Source organism: Rhincodon typus, chromosome 31 (assembly GCF_021869965.1).
Source record: "Rhincodon typus isolate 14 chromosome 31, sRhiTyp1.1, whole genome shotgun sequence".
NCBI classification, from domain to species: Eukaryota; Metazoa; Chordata; class Chondrichthyes; order Orectolobiformes; family Rhincodontidae; genus Rhincodon; species Rhincodon typus.
Window position 1 is genome coordinate 37,752,556 of NC_063362.1, and position 22,144 is coordinate 37,774,699.

The 22,144-nt window shown below is 42.4% G+C and overlaps 1 protein-coding gene across 1 annotated transcript in view; it reads left to right on the plus strand.

The window, feature by feature from the left end:
- The window catches only part of LOC109922779 (ephrin type-B receptor 2), a 383,441-nt gene that overhangs the window by 134,494 nt on the left and 226,803 nt on the right, over positions 1-22,144 (plus strand). The window lies entirely within an intron of this gene.

Consider the following 22,144-nt stretch of genomic DNA (forward strand, 5'->3'; position numbering starts at 1 on the left):
TTATTAAGATACAGCACCCTAGTCTCTGAATCAAATCAAATACGTCAGTCTTCATCTTTATAAAAAATTCTATCATGTTATAGTCGCTCAGCTAGATAAGCAATGATTCCCTTCTCATTACACAGTTCCCAGTCTAAGATGGTTCCTCCACATATTGGTCAAGAAAAACATCCCGTACACACTCCAGGAATTCCTCTTCTACGGCATTGTAGCTAATTTGATTTGCCCAATCTATGTGCAGATTGAAATTACCCATGATCACCAATATTTCTTTATCAGGTGTATTTCTAATTTTCTGTTTAATGCCATTCCCAACATCACCACTGCAGTTTGGGGGTCTATATATGACACCCACTAATGTTTTTTGCCCCTTCCTATTTCTCAGTTCCACCAATGCAGACTCCCCATTGCCAGAACTAATATCCTTTCTCATTGTTGTGTTAATTTCCTCTTTAAGCAGCCTCTCAATCCCCGTCAAATTTTCACAGGTCCCACCTCCCCCTGAACTGGTCCCAATGCCACAGGAGTCTGAAACCCTACCCTCGACACCATTTTTTCAGTGAAGTATTCATCTGATATATCCTGTCATTTCTTCTCTGACTAGCACGTGGCACTGGTAATAATCCTGAGATCACTACCTGTGAGGCCCAATTTTGTAACTTTCTTCCTAGCTCCCTGTATTCTGCTTTTAGGACTTCATCTCTTTTTTTTAATTACATCGTTTGTACCAATGTGTACCACAACCACTGGCTGTTCACTCTCTCCCTCCAGAATGTCTTCTACTTGCTCTGAGACATACTTGACTCTAGCACCAGGGAGACAACGTACTATCCTGGAGTCTTGCTTGCAGCCACAGAAATGCCTGTCTATTCCCCTTACAATTGAGTCCCCTATAACTATTGCCCTGGCACACTTTTTTCCCTCTGCAGTAGAACCAACCGTGGTGCAACAAGTTTGGCTGCTGTTGCTTTCCCCTGAGAGGTCATTCCCCTTAACAGCATTCAAAACAGTATATCTGTTTTGTAGGGGAATGGCTACGGCAGATTCCTGCACTACCTGCCTATCTCTCTTGTTCTGTCTGATGGTCACCCATTCCCTTCCTGCCTGCAGAGTCTGAGCCTGAGGTGTGACCATCTCTTCTATACGTGCTATCCACGATACTCTCTGCATCGTGGATGCCCCACAGTGTCCCCACCCACCACTCCAGCTCTGAAAATCGAGCTTCCAGAAGCTGTAGCTGGAGACACTTCCTGACAAGTGCTGACCCAGGGAGACTGGAACTGTCCCCGGCCTGCCACGTGGAGCAAAAGGAGCAAACCAAGACTTTGGCATGGTTTACGCCTTTTAATTAAAACTTGGAGAGTACTTTATATTAGATTAAATGAAATTCTATTTTCTGTGGCACTTCTTTCCTGGTCGGTGCACTACCCTTACAGCTTAGAAGCGAAAAAAAGTACTATAACGATAGAAGTTGTAAGGACGTACCTGCGATAACTGCTATTCACCGATTAGCTCTCTCCCTTGTAGTCACCTACAGCAAGGTAAAACCACTCATTTTCCCTTGCTTGTAGTCTTCAAGTGACTTTTTTTGGTTAGAGGAGGAGAGAGGGAAGGTTTAACTGTTCCTTGACATCACTTCCTATACAAACCACTGTTTCGTAGTGGTAACTGCACCAATGCAAACCTTCACCCTGACTATCAGTCAGCATCGTTGCAGCCCTCTGTTGGACATGCCTCATGCCCCACTTTTCTACTTCAGTCTTTCAAACTTTGATTTTCTAGAACATTGGACATTAGTTGTTCTCCGTTCTCTGTGGTGGGAATATGTGGTCTGTATCCTAACTATCTCCTCTTTAAAAGTCAGCAGTTTCTTCATTGTGCTTATGCTGTCAGTCTTTGATGTCAATTCCCCTTCAATTCACTAAAATTGACCTTCCTGCAGTATAGTCACAAAGTCATTCTGCACAGAAACAGGCCCTTCAGCCTACCATGTCTATGCCAACCAACAAACACCAAACTATTCTAATCCCATTTATCTGCACTTGGTCCATAACCTACTTTGCCCTGGCAACTTAATTACTCATTCAGATGGTTTTTATAAGCTTCTTAAAAGTACTTTTATTTTGGATTGTTCTTTAGCCTTCTCCATAACTAATCTAAGTCTTACAATACCATGATAACTGTTTCCAAGATGCTCCCACCTGTGACATTTCCAACACTAGATCAAAAATGCCCCTTCCTTGTTGCGCAGGAAACACAATATCCAATAACACAATGTTATCCTTTAGGAATCAGTTAGCTCAGTTGGCTGGAAGGCTGGTTTGCAATGGAAAGTGACACCAACAATGAGGGTTCAATTCTTGTAATGCTGACGTCATCATGAAGGTCCCGACTTTCAACCTCACCCTTGCCTGCACTTGGTGATTTCAGGTTAAACCACTATTGATGAAAGAGCAGCTTATGGTCCTCTGAGACTATGATGACTACTCAGAGCCCTGAGACATGGCTGAGTTCAGCTACACTATGGAGTCCCCCATTCATAATTCACAATATCTCAGGAAATTCCACCAGATTGTTGAGTTTGATTTATTATTGTCACAAGGAAAAAAATATAGTGAAAAGTATTGTTTTGTGTGCTATCCTGGCAAATCATACCTTACATAAGTCTATTAAGGTAATAGAACAGAATGCAGAATTAAGGTTGTTGCAAAGATTTGTAGCTCGGGTTGTGGGTGCGATTGTTGACTTGCTCACCAAGCTGGCCGGTTATAGTTCAGACGTTTCGTCACCATGCTAGGTAACATCATCAGTGCGGCCTCCGATGAAGTGGTGTTGTTCTACTCCACTTAGTATTGATATGAATACTAATATACTATATATAAATGAATAGTATTCATATCAATACTAAGCAGAGTAGAACAACATTGCTTCATCAGAGGCCGCACTGATGATGTTACCTAGCATGGTGACAAAACGTCTGAAGTGCAGAATATAGAGTATGGAGAATATGGAGAAGGTGCAGAAAGGGTCAACTTTAATATATAAGAGGTCCATTCAAAAGCCTCGTAAGCTATTCTGAATCTGTTGGAATAACAAGGTGTAGAGCTGGATAAACACAGCAGGCCAAGCAGCATCAGAGGAGCAGGAAGGCTGACGTTTCAGGCCTAGACCCTTTGTTGGTACATGTTTTCAAACTTTTATATCTGCTGCCAGATGGAAGAGGGTGGAAGAGAGTATTACAGAGGTGGGAGGGGTCTTTGGTTTTATTGGCTGCTTTCCTGAGGCGGGAGTTATGGATGGAATCAATGGATGGAAGACTGGTTTGTGTGATGGACTGGGCTGTGTTCACAACTCTCTAATTTCTTGTAGTCTTGGGTAGAGCATTTGCCATACCAAGATGTGAAGCATGTGGATAGGATGCCTTCTATGGTGCATCTATAAAAATTAGTAATAGTCATTGTGGACATGCCAAATTTCCTTAGCCTTCATAAGAAGTAGAGGTGCTAGTGTGCTTTCTTGAATGTAGCATCAATCTAGATGGACCAGGACAGATTGTTGGTGATATTCAGTCTTAAGAATTTGATGCTTTTGACCATCTCCACCTCAGCACCATTGATACCGACAGGGACGTGTCCTCCACTCCACTTCCTGAGGTCAACGACCAGCTCCTTCACTGACATTGAGGGAGATATTGTCTTTACACCATGCCACTTATAGATATGCACATGTCTGCTATTGCATGTTCAATACTGAGACCCAACCTGTGACTCTTGGCAAGCTTGCTCACTGCCCTGCGGAATATCACTGTGACTGTCCTTCCCTCTCTCAGAGTAATTAGCTAGAGGTGTTTCTCCATCAGACACTTCCTCTTGTGCACTACCACTGAGCTCCTCGCAGGGTGTCACTGACACAAACACAACATATCCATCCAGGGAGGCTGACAAACTTGCTCTAGTGGAACTGAGCTAGGCTATTATGATGCTGTCTCCTCAAACATGTTTCCCTTCCCCAGTGGCCAAAATATTTCACAGCTTGTGGGATTAAGCCTATACACTGGTACCAAGTGTGAGAAGTAAAGGGTGCTCAGGAGAGGTATGGAGATCCTCAACTTACGTCAATGCTCAGTGCGCATCCCCACCCCAGCCAATTCCCCTATCACCATTCTTCTCCCCCATTCCCTGTCCCCTCAACCCTAGACTATTCCCCCAAACATAGTCACCGAAACCTCCTGTCACCATATCATTCTCTTTTGAGGCAGATGCACCCAGAACCAGTTGACAGACCAGAAGCAGAGAGTGGGCATAAATCGGTCTTTTTCCAGGTGTCAGATGGTGACTAGAGGTGGTTCACAGGGATTTACTTTATTCTATTAAGTTAAGGATTAAATGTTCAATCATATTGTAAAAGTAGATGGGAACCACAGATGTACAAAAGAGCTGTTATCAGCGAGATTGAGCTGGCCTTGTGAAATAGAAAAGACAATGCCCATGAAATACTGCAAGAAAATAAATTTAATGTGAGACAGGGGGTATTGATTTGTGCAAACTGTAAAATGCATGCTGTAGCCTGTATAAAACTTCAAGGTGTTCTGTAATCAACTGAATTGAGCTATAAGCTTCGTGGTACTCCTCTCCACACATAGGAAATAAACAATTGTCCTTTTTTCCTGAGGTCCCCTTATCATTTTGCAAGTTAACAAATGCTTCAGCCCCAAATAATCAAGATATATGTAAATAACTTGGATGAGGGAACCAAATGCAAAATTTCCAAGTTTGTTGTCAACACAAAACTTGGAGATAATGAGATGTGAGGAAGATGCAAGGCGGCTTCAGGGTGATCTGGACAAGCCAAGTCTGTGGCCAAACCGATGGCAAATGTTATGTAACATAGATAAACTTGAAAGCATACACTGTAGTGAGAAAAATAGAAGGGCAGAGTATTATTTAAAGGGTGATTAGATTGGGAAATGTGAATGTACAAGGGGATCTGGTCCTTGTATACCAGTCAATGAACGTCCACAGGCAGATGCAGTAATCAATTAGGAAGGCTAATGGCATACTGGCCTTAATTGCAAGAGGATTTGAGTTCCAAATGAGGGAAGCCTTCCTGCAGTTATACAGGGCCTTGATAAAACTGCACCTGGAGTATTCAGTGCAGGTTTGATCTCCTTACCTATAAATATTTTCTAATTAATCTTTTCAGAGATGTTATTACACACGAGGAAATAACCATGGAAAGTTTAGGGCCTATTAGGTACCATGGGGGCAATCTGTGAATGAAGCTGGAGGACATTGGTAGAATGTTAAAAAGACACATCTGTCTTTGCTTGGCAGAAGAAACATGCAAGTACAGAATTCCAGAAGAAAGAGCGTAAAGTTATTATACAGGCTACAGCATGCGTTTTACAGTTCGCACAAATCAGTACCCCCTGTCTCACATTAAATTTCTTTTCCTGCATTGTTTCATGGGCATTGTCTTTTCTACTTCACAAGGCCAGCTCAATCTCGCCGATAACAGCTCTTTTGTACATTTGTGGTTCCCATCTACTTTTACAATATGATTGAACATTTAATCCTTAACTTAATAGAATAAATTGAATCCCTGTGAACCACCTGTAGTCACCATCTGACACTTGGAAAAAGACCGATTTATTCCCACTCTCTGCTTCTGGTCTATCAACTGGTTCTGGGTGCATCTGCCTCAAAAGAGAATGATATGGTGACAGGAGGTTTCGGTGACTGTGTTTGGGGGAATAGTCTAGGGTTGAGAGGACAGGAAATGGGAGAGAAGTATGGAGATTGATATAAAAAACAAGGAACTATCGGAGATTTTGACAAATGTAAAAGTGGACAAACTCCCAGGTCCAGATTATTTACATTCCAGGCTACTCTAAGAGACAAGAGAAGAAATTACAGGGGTTCTGACCCTAATTTTTAAATCATCTCTGGCCACAGGGGAGGTGCCAGAGTGCTGGAAGACAGCTAATGTGTTTCTACTTCACAAGAAGTGTGGTAGAGATAGACTCACTGGTCTATAGTTCCCAAGTCTAACACTAGTAATGGCGAAACTATTGGTGAAAATAGAGAAGGAGAAAATTAATCTCCATTATTGAGGCAAGATTTGATCAGGATAATCAGCTTGGCTTTGTCAGGCTGACAAATCCAATTGAATTTTTTGAAGACGTGACCAAGTGTTTGGATCTGGCTAGGATAGTTGATATAATTTACATGGATTTCATTAAGCTTTTGGCAAGGTCCCATGTGGGAAACTGATGAAGAGGCTAAAAACACATGCTATCCAGGTTAACTTGAGAAGTTGGATCCAAAATTCGCTGAGTAACAGGAAGCAGAGGGTGGTGGTGGAAGCCCACTATGCAGTAATGTTCCACGGGGATCAATGCCGGATCTCTTTATTGTTTGTGATATTCATAAATGATGTAGATGAGAATGTGGAAGGGATGCTGACTAAGTTTGCAGCTGACATAAACTGGCCAGCTGGTTGATATTGAGGAAGCAGGGTTTAGCTTACAGGAGGATGTAAGTAGATTGCTCAAATCGGCAGATCAGTGGCAGGTGGAATTTAACCCTGACAAATGTGAAGTGATGCAGTTTGGAAGAAGGAACAAGACAAGGGAGTACTCAGTGAATGGTAAAACACTAGGATGCTTAGAGGAACTGAGGGATTTTGGGGTGTTTGTTCACAGATCCCTGAAGGCAGCAGGACAGTTTAATAGGGTAGTTAAGAAGGCAATCAGAACATTCACCTTTATCAGTTGTGGCATAGATTATAAGAGCAGGAGGTTATGTTGGAGCTGTACAGAACTTTGGTTAGGCCACAGCTGAAGAACAGTGTGCAGATCTGGTTACCACGCTATAGGAAAGAAGTGACTTCACTGGAGGAAATGCGAAGGAAAATCACCGGGATGGAGCAACAGCCTGGGATGGAGACTTGCATTGATGCAGTTACATTTAGGATTTTTCTTTGGAGCATGAAAAATTGAGGAATGACATGACAGGGATGTATAAGGTTATGATGGACAACAACGGATGAATAGAAAGCAGCTGTGTCTGTAGTCAAAGGGTTAAAACAAGGATTAATAATTTTACTTGAAAGTTTTAAAGGAAATTCGAGGAAACATTTTTTCACCCAGGGGGTGTGAGGGTCTGGAATGCACTGCCTAGGAGGATCGTTGGGGTTGGAAACCTCTCAACTTTTAAAAAGTATTTGGAAGAGCAGTTGAAATGTCACATCATTAGGCTAGTGCAGGAAAGTTTAGGTAATGGTGTATTTTTGACAGTACAGACTAAATAAGCCAAAGGATCTCTTCTAGACTGGATGATTATGTACCTCTGGAGCAGGAGGAACTTGAGTGCAGTGAAGGTCCGCTAATGGTGAGGATGATAAAATGCTGTTATGTTAGAAGAGATTTGGTTTGACTGGTCTATACTCAGCAGAGTTTAGAAGGATGAGCAAGGATTTGATTGAAGTGTTTAAAATTCCAACAGGGCAGAACAATCTAGATGCAGAAAGGTTGTTTCCCTCTGATTCTGGAGACTAGAACTACAAGTCACAGTCTCAGGTTACGGAGAAAGCTGTTTAAACTGAAATAAGGAAACATTTCTTCACTCAGATGGTGGTTGTAAGCTTGATAAAATTTTAGATATTAAAAGCATCAAGGGAAATGGAGAGAAACCAGTAATATGGCATTGAGATGACCATATTGAGTGGCAGAAAAGGCTCAAAGGGCAGAATGGTCTACTGCAGCTCTCCTGACTTGCTGTGATGTTGTAGTATTGCAATGTGTCTATGTGTGTTCTCTGGGGTTATCTGTTCTTTATTCTTAAATGGTCCATGTTCTAAGGTTCAATGGTAGAGAGGAGTTAGTGATTTTTTTTTAATTCATTCATGATGAGGGCATCGCTTGCTAGGCAGCATTCATTGTCCATCCCTAATTGCCCAGAGGGCAGATACAAGTCAACCACATTGCTGTGGGTCTGGAGTCATATGTAGGCCAGACCAGCTAAGGATGGCAGTTTCCTTCCCTGAAGGACATTAGTGAATCAGATGGGTTTTCCGACAATCGGCAATGGTTTCATGGTCATCATTAGACACTTCTAGATATTCATTGAATGCAAATTCCACCATCTGCCATGGTGGAATTCGAACCCGGGTCCCCGGAACATTATCTGGGTCTCTGGATTAACAGTCCAGTGATAATACCACTAAACCATCACCTCCCCATGGACCATTGGTCCTTTCTGGACCAGTGAAGAGTTCCTCTGTCTTTAGGCATGTTGCCTCACCTTTGCAATGTGAATGGAAGTGTGGCAAGTATTGATACAGTTTGCCAAGAACATCTAGGAGACCAAGGTACTCTGAGGGGCACACATGCTTTGGGATAAAGTGAGGGCAGGGGTTGCTCTCCTCTGTCAAGGGTGTTGGGATGGGCTGATGTGACAAATAATAGGTTAACAGCTGATTAAAGTGAACAACCCTTCAGTGGGACTGCTGTACTTATTCATGCTAAAATTCAGCTTTTTCATAGAATCCCTCAGTATGAAACAGGCCATTCAGCCCATTGGATCTGAAGACTATCCCATCCACACTCACCTCTGTCACCATAACCCTACATTTCCTATGGCTAATCCACTCAGCACATCCCTGAACACAATGGGCAATTTAACACAGCCAATCCACCTAACCTGCAAGAATTACAGAGGCATTTAAATGATAAATAGTTTTGATAGAATAGATAAGGATGTGCTGTCTCCACAAGTTATGCTTTGAACCAATACTAGAAAGCATCCACTCAGACACGGGGAGAATATGCAAACTCCACACAGTCACCCAAGACTGGAACCGAACCCAGGTCCCTGGTGGTATGAGGCAGCAGTGCTAACCACTGAGCTGTTGTGCTGCTGCTTACAGGGGAGGAAGAGGAGGATAGATTCTTGTAGGCAAGGGAATCAAAGGTTAACAGGGGTAGATGGAAATGTGGATTTCAAACACAAATAAATCAGCTATGATCTTGCTAAATGCAGTAATGTGCTGAAAGGACCAAATTATTTACTTCTGGTCATGTTTGACACATTCATACAAAACAGGGTAGTTAGGCAGATTCTCAGCGCTGGTTTGTCTTGGGCAGTGATCATGATGTCAAAGGAACATGTAATGACTTATGAGCTTACTGAGGGTCTCTCTACACTGGACCAACTTCCACAAGAACATCAAGTACCTCACAGTTTGCAGTCCATTCAGCACTGCAAGTGGTGATGCTTTACAGAAGCTGTGGATTTCGTGCAGATCAGAAATGGAGTCAGAGGTGGGTATTTTATTAGTCTTGGGACAGGCTTTTTCTAGTGTCCACTTATGCCTTAATACTGAGGCGGGAGGTATAATGCCTGGCTCCAGCCTGTTCCCACCTCTTCCCCGATGAAAATCACACCAGCCTGCACTGCCGTGACAGATCCCAACATTGGGAAATTCCCCTGCTCCTGTTTCCCACAGTCTCATGCTATCCAAGAACAAGGAGGTTACACTGACTCTTTCTAAATCACCGGTCAACATTCAGTCAGTGTGCTGCTTCCAGTTCAGGGCAGGACCATGGAGACAGGGCAGATGAAATATACAGAACGGTACAAAGACTAAAATGTTTGTCATGTAGAGAGACTGGAAAAGCTAAAGTTTTGCCTATAACAGAGCAAGAATTACAGAGGCATTTAAATGATAAATAGTTTTGATAGAATAGATAAGGATGTGCTGTTTCCACAAGTTATGCTTTGAACCAATACCAATTCCAACCTGCTTTATGCTGTTAAAGCTATGTCTGTGGAGTGGGCTACCTCCATAAATTTAAGCCACAATCAATGCCCCCATATGGATTCTGCCTGCCTTAGGTTCTCTGGCTGTTGGATGTCCGTACTGCCATCATGAGGCTTTTCCACCCAGTTGGACTGCCCCTGCTCCGAGTCTGCTGTTTCTCTGTCCTACTCTTATCTAATAGTAACTGTATTTCACTCAGTGTATCCTATTGGCATTCTAATGTACAGAATACTGATTACTGATCTCTTGCACAGGGCTTCCATTCTTCAAATCCTGATCACATGATGTCAGACTAGCAACATCATTTGTATCATCAACAGAAATTGTTGGAGAAACTCAGCAGGTCTGGCAGCATCTGTGGGGAGAAAGCAGAGTTAACATTCCCGGTCCACTGACTCTTCATCAGACCAGTTTCTGTTTTCGTTTCAGATCTCCAGCATCTGCACTTCCTTGTTTTATTAAAACATACATCATCTTCACATGTGTATTCATTTCCTGCGATACTATAGGCAGGAGGGTTGATTACCAGAGGATTCAGAAATAAACAAATGCAATTAAACTGGGGCTAAGATCAGGAGCCAGTCTTTCACTTGGCGACTTGTTGCATTGTGGAATGAACTACCTGAAACAGTGCTGAAAAGGTTGAAGGAGATTCGATTTGTAAAGGAGAAATATACAGGATAGTCAGCAAAGCGCAGGGAAGGTGAATCAAGCTGGGTAGCCATTAAAAAGCTAGTACAGGCATGAGGGGTCAAATGGCCTCCATACGTCTTGAATGATTATGTGGCCTACAGTCAACCTGACTGAGCTAGATGATGGCTGATGTGTGATTCCTGCTGGCTATGATGTGCAGCTCACCAGCGACACACTCTGTTTATAGTTTAAACAGGAGCTCACAACAACAGCAAATAAGTGGGTATGAGTGACATTCTTTGTGTAAGATCACAGCTGTCAACAGCAAGCCTGAGAGATGGACCCTCTGACACCAGACTTGATTGAGTCATTGAGGTTAATACTTAGGCTTCCTTCAGTGGGACAGAATATGATGTCTGGTAATTACAGTGAAGCCAATGATAATGAAGTCTAAATCCATTTAATATTTCTGTCAGTAGAAGTCACTGAACTATTCTCATGTTCATTTCCTTTTTATCAATGTCAGTTGTCCAGCAAATAAAGAGATGGGAAATCATAAAGGAGAATAAAAGCAGTATCCGATATCTGATACTGGGCTGTGCGGCGACTCAGTGGTTAGCACTGCTGCCTCACAGCAATTGCACCCTTGGGCAACTGGGTGGAGTTTTACATTCTCCCGTGTCTGTGTGGGTTTCCTCTGGATGCTCCGGTTTTATTCCACAGTCCAAAGATGTGCAGGTTAGGTAGATTGATCATGCTAAATTGCTCATAGTGCCCAGGATGTGCAAGATAGGTAGATTAGCCATGGGAAATGCAGGGTTACAGGGATGGGATGAGTTTGGGTTGGATGATCTTCGGAGGGTCGGTGTGAATTTGATGGGCCGAATGGCCTGCTTCCACACTGTATGGAATTCTATGATCTGATGGTCTTTTCCTGCTCAGCGTCACAGGCTCATCAATGAAGTTTAATTTGTTTCAGGCAGGATTAGATAGAAAGGCAGTCAAAGACTTTGCTTTATGGAAGAGAGTTATGTGTTATAAAGTCCAGCTTAATCTGCCCTCCTAACTCTGCTGATCCCTTCTTAATGGCCATTCTGCTTTGATAGCTGACCTACCTTTGGGAGTTGAATATAATTAACTTACTCTGAAGTGGGCACTTGCAGAGAGTGGCAGTTTGTAATGAGCTTTAACTTCCACTTATGTTGTGAGTATTGCTGAAGTCTTGCAATTGGGAATATGGTGTCTGTGTCCTTGTAACTAATGGTTACTATGACAACCAGAGAACTGGAGCAAGGGACCTGATGCACAGAACAATTTAAAGATCACTCAGAATTTAGTCCTTTTTTAAATTGACAGCAGATCAGAAGAGTTTTGCTTAAAAGCATGGAATATGGACAGTGTGCAGAATACTGATTACGGAGTTAATGTTTGCTTTGCTTTGACTCCAGGACTGTTGATTGATTTTAGTGTTGCGAGCTATAGGAAGTGGAACTTATTTTGACTCTGTCACTGATTTTTGTGACAAACTCTTTTAACTCTCTGATGGAATATCTGCAATTCGACCACATTCTCTGGAGATGGAGTTTTGGCTTTGGATTCAGTCAGCAATTTAAATGCAAACTGGGCTCAAAATTGCATGAACTTTGAGAAGTGATTTTCTCTCAAATTTTCACTCAAACTATTTGCATAACAGCAAATAATCTACCAACACAATTGGGCAATTTCAAAGGCCTGCAAATAGGTGCAATTAGTGGATGCTCATCTAGAGATGATCTTGTATTGGATGTGTGGCCAGATTTGTGGATGGGCTGTTTTATAGGACAATGTTTGCAAACCAGTGCAGACGACCATAAGCTTTTTTTTTGTATATTCAATACAACTTGTGGTTAAAAATCCATGATCTCTCCCAATAGATTTGCAGGTTTGGGGTGAATTATACTAGTAAAAATTTGCAACCAATACAAACTCCACACTTCAGTGTTGTGAATCCATTGGTTGATGGGTTTCTTATCAACTGTCAATATTTTTTGGGACACACTTCCCGGTTTGTGGTTGTATCCCTGCCCAGTTAAGCAGTGACCTTGGTAACAAATTGAAGAAGTAACTTTGAGACTTTCTGCTAATGAGCACAATTGAACTCATCAGTTTATTTCATTTACCATGCTATTTTCAATCATAAACGTTAAGGAAATTCTTTTTTTTATGACTAATGAAATCTCAGAAATCAGCATATTGGTTCTAAAAGCTTTAGCGTCACATTAACAAAATAAGTTTAGAAGAAAGGGAGAGGGGTATTCTAGCCGGAATTTCATTGTTCATTGTGAACTAATTAAATATCTGATCCAGACTGCACTGTTGAATCCAAAACAGTCACAATCTGTGAGTACATGAAAACATTACAATCTGGTCATACTATTTATGTCACGGGTTTAACTTACCCCAGAACTGCACCTGCAATGCTCAGCACCTATTCTATTTCCTGTGGAAAGCGTAAGTTCATGTTGGAGTTGGGGATTCACCACCATCTCCTTAGGCCCATAGCGAGTAACACACGCTTTCTCTCGTACACAGACACATTGGCCTCAATGTTAACATCTCCATGGCTAATCTGAGAAAGTCAGAATAAAACTATAAAATCCAACACAAGCCCCTTACAGGTGGTGTGGTGGTCCAGTGGTTAGCACTGCTGCCTCACAGCGCCAGGGACCCGGGTTTGATTCTACCCTCGGGCGACTGTCTCTGTGGAGTTTGCACATTCTCCCCGTGCCTGTGGGTTTCCTCCGGGTGCTCCGGTTTCCTCCCACAGTCCAAAGATGTGCAGGTTAGGTGGGTTGGCCATTGCTAAATTACCCACAGTGTTCAGGGATGTGTAGATTAGGTGGGTTATGGGGGATGGGTCTGGGTGGGATGCTCTGACGGTCAGTGTGGACTTGTTAGGCTGAAGGGCCTGTTTCCACACTACGGTTTCTATGAAAATTCAATCCGTCTTTTATATGGTGCTCCATAGGTTAGGAAGAGTAGGTCACAAACATTGTGAAATCAAATTGCTATGATATGTAATGATCCCCATTTGGAATTAACAACTGACCCCACATTAACATTTTTCAGGGTGAATAAAGGTCAAAAATCGTGTCATAATGAAGGATCAGTATTCAGGATCCTTTCTCAATTCTCTTTGGGTTACCACTTGATGAAAATACTTTGTGTGAGAGATTTATTTGAAGGTGTTCATACAGTGAAGTTCTAACTGGGTTGTACCTTTCATTGGACTGAGAATGTGAAAGAGAGTAAGGATCACAGAAAGTATGTGACTTGAACAGATGTGGCAGACAATCCTGTATTGTAAATCTAATCTGGTTTTATTTCTCCATTGCAGACCATCTTTAACCCCTTTCCCTATTTCTACTCTCTACAGCTCATCATTAAGTGCGAGGGCTGATGGACTTCTTTGTAAGATCAAGACTATGCAATTGGCTACCTCTTCCATACTTTCCCTTTCAGCAACTCACAGGGCTAAGCCTCACCAAAGGGCCTATGTCCCTGAACTCATATTTTTTCGATAGAATCATATAGTGCAAAAAGGGCCCATCTGCACAGACAAAATAAAACACATTAGTCCCACTCTCCAGGACTTAACCCGTAGCATTGAATGTTATGACATTAAGTGCTCACCCAAGTACTTTTTAAAAGTTGTTAGGTTTTCTGCCTTACTCCATTGGCTGAATAGCTAGTTTGCAATGCAAAGTAATGTCAAAGAGTGGGTTTAATTCCTGCACCTGCTGAGGTTCCATGAAGGACTCTTTTTCTCAACCTCTCCCCTCGCCTGAGACATGTTGACCCTCAGGCTAAACCACCACGAGTTATCTCTCTTTAATCAGACAGCAGTGCTGTGGTCTGATAAGACAATGGCAACTTTATCAACTTAACCCTCCAGATTCACACCACCTCTGGATGAAAAACATTATCCTCAAATCCCCTCTAAACTTCCTGCCTTTCATGTTAAAATTCGCTCCCTTGTTTTGACCCTACAACTAAGGGGAACAGCTGCTTCCTATCCATCCTGTCCATGCCTCTGATAATCTTATGCACCTCTATCAGGACCTCTCCCAGCCTCTTCTGCTCGAAAGAAAATAGCCCAAATTTCTCCAGCCTCTCTTCATAGCTAAAGGGCTCCAACCCAGCCAACATTCTCATGAATCTCCTCTGCATCCCCTTCAGTGCAGTCATATTCTTACTATGGTGTGGTGGCCAGAACTGAACACTGTACTCCAGCTGTGACCTAACCAAAGTTCTGTACAGCTCCAATATGATCTTCCTACTCCCTCGGCTGATAAAGCCAAGTATCTCTTATTCCTTCTTAACTACTCAATTAATCTGTCGCTGCCTTCAGGATCTCTGGACAATCATCCCAAAATCCCTTTGTTCCACTAATCTTCCGAGTGTCCTGCCATTCATTGAGTATTCTTTTGTCTTGTTACTCTTTCCAAACTGCATCTCCTCACACGTATCTGTGTTAAATCCAATCTGCTACTGATCAGCCCATCTGATCAATCCGTTTATATCCTCTAGCCTAAAACCTTCTTTGTCACTGTTCACCACTTGGCCAATCTTTGTGTCATTCACAAACTTACTTATTATACCCCTCCACTCCCAACGTTTTCTAATATAACTGATAATAATAGATCCCATTGACCTCTAGTTATGCAAACAGCCTTCTACCACCACCATCCTCTGTCTCATGTCACTAAGCTAATTTTGGATTCCGCATGCCTTCCATTGGTGATTGTCAAAAAACCCATCTGGTTCACTAATGTTCTTTTAGGGAAGGAAATCTGGCATCCTTGCCTGGTCTGGCCTTCATGGTGATTCCAGAACCACAGCAATGTGGTTGACTTTGGGCACCTAGGGATGGGCAAAATATAGTGGCCTGACCAGCAACATCCATGTCCCATGAATGAATAAACAAAAAAGTTACCCTGGATCCCATGTGCTTCTTCATTCTTTATCAGTCTCCCATGTGGAACCTAGTCAAAGGCTCTGATGAAGTCCATATAAACTACGTCAACTGGACTACCCTCATCTACACACCTAGTTATCCCCTTATAAAATTCAGTCAAAATTTGCTGGGTATGACCTCCCTCTCAGAAAGCTAAGATGACTATCCCTGATCAAACTTTGTCTTTCCATTAGAAGGATGAATCTGGTTATTGGAGGTGAGTAATCTCATCTCCAGGACATTTTTGCAGGAGTTTCTTAGTGTTGTGCCCTAGATCCAACCACCTTCAGCTGCTTCATTCAATGATCTTTCCTCCACCATATGATCAGTAGTAAGGATGTTTGCTGATGTTTGCACAATGTACAGCACCATACGCAACTCCTCAGGTATTGAAACAGCACATGTCCAAATGCAACAAGATCTGGATAATATCTTGGATTGGGTGGCCAAATGGCAAGTAACATTCACGCCCCACAAATGCCAGGCAATGACTATAAGAGACAATCTAACCATTGCCCATTGATGTTCAATAGTGTTACCATCACTGAAGCTATAAGGGCAGGTGAGAGGCTAGGAGGAATACTGCGGCAAGTAGCTCACCTGCTGACTCCCCAAAGCCTGTCCACCATCCACAAGGCACAAGTCAGCAGTGTGATAGCATACTCCCCATTCACCTGGATGAGTGCAGTCCATCAACACTGAAGAAGTTTGACACCATCCAGGACAAAGCAGCTGACTTGATAGCCACCACCTCATAAGCATCCGTTCCCTCCACCAGTGGTCCTCAGGAGCAGCAATGTATACTATCTACTGTAGATATTTGCCATTGATTCTTAGACAGCACCTTCCAAACCCACAACCACTTCCATCTAGAAGGGCAGCAGATACATCAGAACATCATCAACTGCAAGGTCCTCTCCAAGCCATAGATTAACCTGACTTTAAACATTCCTTCAGTGTCCTGGGTCAAAATTGTTTAATGCTTTCCTAACAGCTCTGTGGGTGTCATGACACCACATGGACTGTAGCATAAAACCATAAGATTTCGGAGCAGAATTGTGCCATTCAGCCCATCGAGTCTGTTCCAAAATTGATCATGACTGGTATGTTTCTCAACCCCATTCTTCTGCCTTCTCCTAAAAACTCATGATCCTATTACTAATCAAGAATCTATCTATCTCTGTCTTAAATACACTCAATGATTTGGCCTCCACAGCCCTCTGCGGCAATGAGTTCCACAGATTAACCTCTGGCTGAAGAAATTCTTCCTTATCTCAATTCTGAAGGGTCATTCTTTCATTTTGAGGCTGTGCCTTCGGGGCCTGGTCTCTCCTACTAGTGGAATCTTCACCCCGTCCACTCTGTCCAGGCCTTTCAATCAGATCCCCCCTCATCCTTCTAAATTTCAAGTACAGTCTCAGAGTCCTCAATGGTTCCTCATATTACGAGCCCTTCGTCTCCAAGATCATTCTTGTAAATCGCCTCTGGACCTCCTCCAAGGCCAGCACATCCTTGGGTACAACCAAATTTGCTCACTATATTCCAATATCTGACCAGAGCCTCAACAGTACATCCCTGCTCTTGTATGCTAGCCCTCTCAAAATGAATGCTAACATTGCATTTGGCTTCCTAAACTGACAGTTGAACCAATATGTTAACTTTAAGAGAATCCTGAACTAGGACTTCCAAGCCCCTTTGTGCTTTAGATTTCTGAAGCCTTTCCCCATTTAAAAATAGTCCACGCCTCAATTCTTCCTGCCAGAGTGCACAACATCACACTTTCCCATATTGTATTCCATCTGCCAATTGTTTGCCCACTTTCCTAGCCCGTCCAAGACTTACTACAGCCTTCCAGCTTCATCAACACTGCCTGTTCCTCAAAGAACAAAGAACAAAGAAAATTACAGCACAGGAACAGGCCCTTCGGCCCTCCAAGCCTGCGCCGATCCAGATCCTCTATCTAAACCTGTTGCCTATTTTCCAAGGATCTATATCCCTCTGCTCCCTGCCCATTCATGTCTCTGTCCAGATACATCTTAAGTGACGCTATCATGCCTGCCTCTACCGCCTCCGCTGGCAAAGCGTTCCAGGCACCCACCACCCTCTGGTCCTCCATCTTGCTTTGTCTGATCTGCAAACATAGAAACAATGCCCTCAGTTCCTTCATCCAGATTGTTAATGTATAATGTGATAGTTGTGGTTCCAACATGGACCCCTGCAGAACTACATTAGTCACTGGCTGCAATTCTGAAAAGGTCCCTTTATCCCTATAATCTGCCTTCTGCCAGTCAGCCAATCCTTTATTCACATCAATACCTTGCCCCTAACACAATGGGCTGTTATTTTATTTAGCAGCCTCCTGCACAGCACCTTGTTGAAGGCCTTCTGGAAATCCAAATAGATCATGTCCACTGGCTCTCCTTTGTCTAACTTACTTGTTACCTGCACAAAGAATTCTAAAAAAATTGTCAGACATGTAGTTCAAGGAGGCAGCTCACCAATACCTTTGCAAGGGCAATTAGGAATGGACAATAAATGCTGACCAGCCAGCAGCACCCACACCTAGTGAGCAAATAGATATATTAAAATAAAATTATGCTTTTATTAGAATTTTGTGCATTATACATTTCAAGAAAATGAATTACCCACAGAAGAGCTATACTGTAGAAAATACTGCAGTATTTATTGTCTTACAGTCCTACATTGCTGACTGTCATAAGATAACGCTGCCTCAGGTTGTTAAAGTGATTATTAAACTGGTATATTCTCTTTGGAAACAGCACCAGATCTTCCCCAGGTGGAGGATCTGTATGCTGAAGTTTTGTGTGAACGCTGTATAATCAATTTAGCCATTTTGCTGTGAATCTTAGAATCACATTATTTAAAGTTCATCAGAAAAATTAATCTCTGGCAATAAAGATCAAGAAGGTTTGTTTATTTAGGATTGGTGACAGCAGTGACTGGAGGATTTTATTGGATCTGAATGTTTCAGGCACATAGTTTTGTAACAAAAGGATTTTGGGTAATCTAAGATGGAGGGACAGGAAAATTTTGTGGCTGTAAGAGCTACTCCTTTTTTGAGGTATTTTCAGTGTTGGAACTGATTTCCTTGAATTCTAGGAGCAGTAATTACTGTTTTATAAGCTGTTGCATTGTTTTGGAGCTTTGGGGAAAAATGATCAAAACAACAGCACTTTGAAAAAGGAGGAAGACAGACAAAGGCAGTCACAGTGACCACGTGGAAAGTGAATCAAATGGAGTAATACACCTACACAGCTGTCTCATCCAGCAGAAACCTGCACAGATGCTGCCTGATTTCAAGTATCTTTAGACATCAGAGTTCATCTGAGAAGAATTAATGACAATGAAATTAACAGCTGACTTTGGAGAAACCTGTATTTCAGAGCTCACAGCAGGGGAGCAGTTAAGACATAGTAAGAACTGCAGATGCTGGAGAATCTGAGATAATACAGTGTAGAGCTGGATGAACACAGCAGGCCAAGCAGCATCAGAGGAGCAGGAAAGCTGATGTTTCGGGTCTGGACTCTTCTTCAAAAATGCAGTTAAGTGGCTTTTTAAAGTGTAACCTTACCATTTATTTTGTAAAGCTACAACAGTGGGTAGAGTGGGTTCTTTTTAATTGTATGTTTTATTGAGATCTGTCTCTTGATTAAACTTTAAAAATATAAAACATAGTTACTAAGTTAGTCTGGAATTTAAAAAAGTGGTCCTTGAAGGTAGTAATTTCTGATTACTCCTAGTGCTGTTTTAGAAAATGTAAGGGGTGATGGACTCTCGGGGGGAATGTAGCACTAACAGCCAGGTTTCTGGTACAGAGACTGACTCTAATGTAATGAGGAGTACATCAGGTTCTTATTGATTGGTTATGATAGGAAACTTGCTAGTCAGGGGCACAGACCGACGTTCTGTGACCAACAGCAGGAAATCAGAATGTCATGTTGCCTCCCTGGTTCCAGGATTAAGGATGTCTTGGAGAATGTGCAGAATATTCTCAAAGGGGAGAGGGAGCAGCAGGAGGTTGTTGTACACATTGGAACGAACAGTATCGGAAGAGAAAAGGATGAGATTCTGAGGAAATAGAAAGTTAGGCAGGAATTTAAAAATGTGGTCCTTGAAGTTAGTAATTTCTGATTACTCCTAGTGCCACGAGTTAGTAAGGTTATGAATGGGAAGATGGAGCAGATGAATGCATTGCTGAGGAACTGGTGCAAGAGAGACAGATTCATACTTTTTGGATCATTGGAATCTCTTCTGGGGTAGAAGTGACCTGTATAAGATGGATGGATTGCACCTTAATTGGAAGGGGACTAATATACTGGTGGGACATTTGCTAGAGCTGCTCGGGAGAATTTAAACTCATAATGGGTTGGGAGGAGTGGTGGAACACAGGGAGATAGTGAGGAAAGAGATCAGTCTGAGACTTGTACAGTTGGGGAAAAGAGCAAATCAAACAGTCAGGGCAGGCAGGAACAAAGCAGAGAATGAGGTAGGACTGATAAATTGAACTGCATTTATTTGAATGCAAGAGGCCTAACAGATAAGGCAGATGAACTCAGGGCGTGGTTGGGAACATGGGACTGAGATATTGTAGCAGTTACAGAGATGTGACTCAGGGATGGACAGGACTGGCAGCTTAATGTTCCAGGGTATAGATTCTGTAGGAAGGATAGAAAGGGGGGCAAGAGAGGCAGGGGAGTGGCATTTTTGATTTGGGATAACATTATGGCTGTAATTGGGGAGGATGTTCCTGGGAATACATCCAGGGAAGTTATTTGGGTAAAACTGAGAAATGGGAAAGGGAATGATCACCTTTATTGGGATTCTAATATAGACCCCCAATAATCAGTGGGAAATTGAGAAACCAATTTGTAAGGGGATCTCGGTTATCTGTAAGAATAATAGGGTGATTATGGACATAGACTGGGATTGCCATAGTGTTAAAGGGTTGGATGGAGGTGAATTTGTTAAGGGAGTACAAGAAAATTTTCTGATTCAGTATGTGGATGTACCTACTAGGGAAGGTGCAAAACTTGACCTACTGTTGGGAAATAAGGCAGAGCGGGTGACTGAGGTGTCAGTGGAGGAGCACTTTGGAGCTAGCGACCATAATTCTATTAGTTTTAAAATAGTGATGGAAAAGAATAGACCGGATCTAAAATTTAAAGTTCTTTATTGGAGAAGGGCAATTTTGATGGTATTAGGCAAAAATTTTTAAAAGTTGATTGGAGGTGGATGTTTGCTGGAAAATGAGAAGCCTTCAGAAATGAGATAATGAAAGTCCAGAGACAGTATGTTCCTGTTAGGGTGAAGGGCAAGGCTGGTAGGTACAGGGAATGCTGGATGACTGGAGAAATCAAGGTTTTGGCAAAGAAAAAGATTTACAAGGATGTTGCCAGGGTTGGAGGGCTTAAGCTATAGGGAGAGGCTGAATAGACTGGGATTATTTTCTGTGGAGCGTCGGAGGCTGAGGGCTGATCTTATAGATCTTATAAATTATAAGGGGCATGGATAAGGTAAATAGACAAGATCTTTTCCCTGGGGTGGGGGGGTCAAAAACTAGAGGACATAGGTTTGAGGTGAGAGGGGAAAGATTTAAAAGGAACCTAAGAAGAGGGTGGTGCGTGTATGGAATGAGCTGCCAGAGGAAGCAGTGGAGGCTGGTACAACTACAACATTCAAAAGTCGTCTGGATGGGTACATGAAAAGGAAGGGTTTAGGGGGATATGGGCCAAATGCTGGCAAATTGTAATAGATTTATCTTGGATAGATATGGACAAGTTGGGCCGAAGGGTGTATTTCCGTGCTCAACATTTTTATGATTCTAAGGAGGAATTTGGCATGTTTAGGACTCAGGGTGGTGATTCTGCTGAACAACAGGCACGTTTCGTGGCGTGATTCTGTGTAAAACCATATCGATTCTGGACTCAGTAGCTACAAATGCTTTGCGAGTTCACGAAAAGCAGACCAGAGGCAAATGACAGCAGGAGATTAGAAGTCTTGAGAATGATTGTTGTAGCCTTTTTCTATGGAAATTTCTCGCTGTTTTCCAACGCGACACCTGTGAATAATTTTCTCAGGGATTTCTGGTTAATACATAATTGGACAACTGAGAATTGACTGACAGTGTGATATTAGCTTAATTCCCAAAATGGTCAAAGACAAAGGATACACGGCAATTCTGTTTTAAATGATATCAGGGCTGAGGAGATGTAAGAAGAAAATGAGGAAATTAAACATCAACAAATAATTACATAGCACCTTAATTATTAAAATGTGGAGCGTACTTGAAACGCTTTAATGTTCAAATTTGGCGTGTTTCTTTTAATAGAGAGAACAAAAAAAATTCACGCAATAGCAGGACAACTAATCAACCAGTGAAGAGTCCTTGCAGATTACTATTGCATCTTGGTATCAATTCACAATGAGTTTGAGCATTGTAAATAATCAGATATTAGAAGAGAGACAACAAGATGCAGGGCTGGATGAACACAGCAGGCCAAGCGGCATCATAGGAGCAGAGAGGCTGACATTTCGGGCCTAGACCCTTCATCAGAAAAGGGGGAGGGGAAGGGGGTTCTGAAATAAATAGGGAGAGAGTGGGAGGCGGATAGAAGATGGATAGAGGAGAGGATAGGTGGAGAGGAAACAAACAGGTCGAAGAGGCGGGGATGG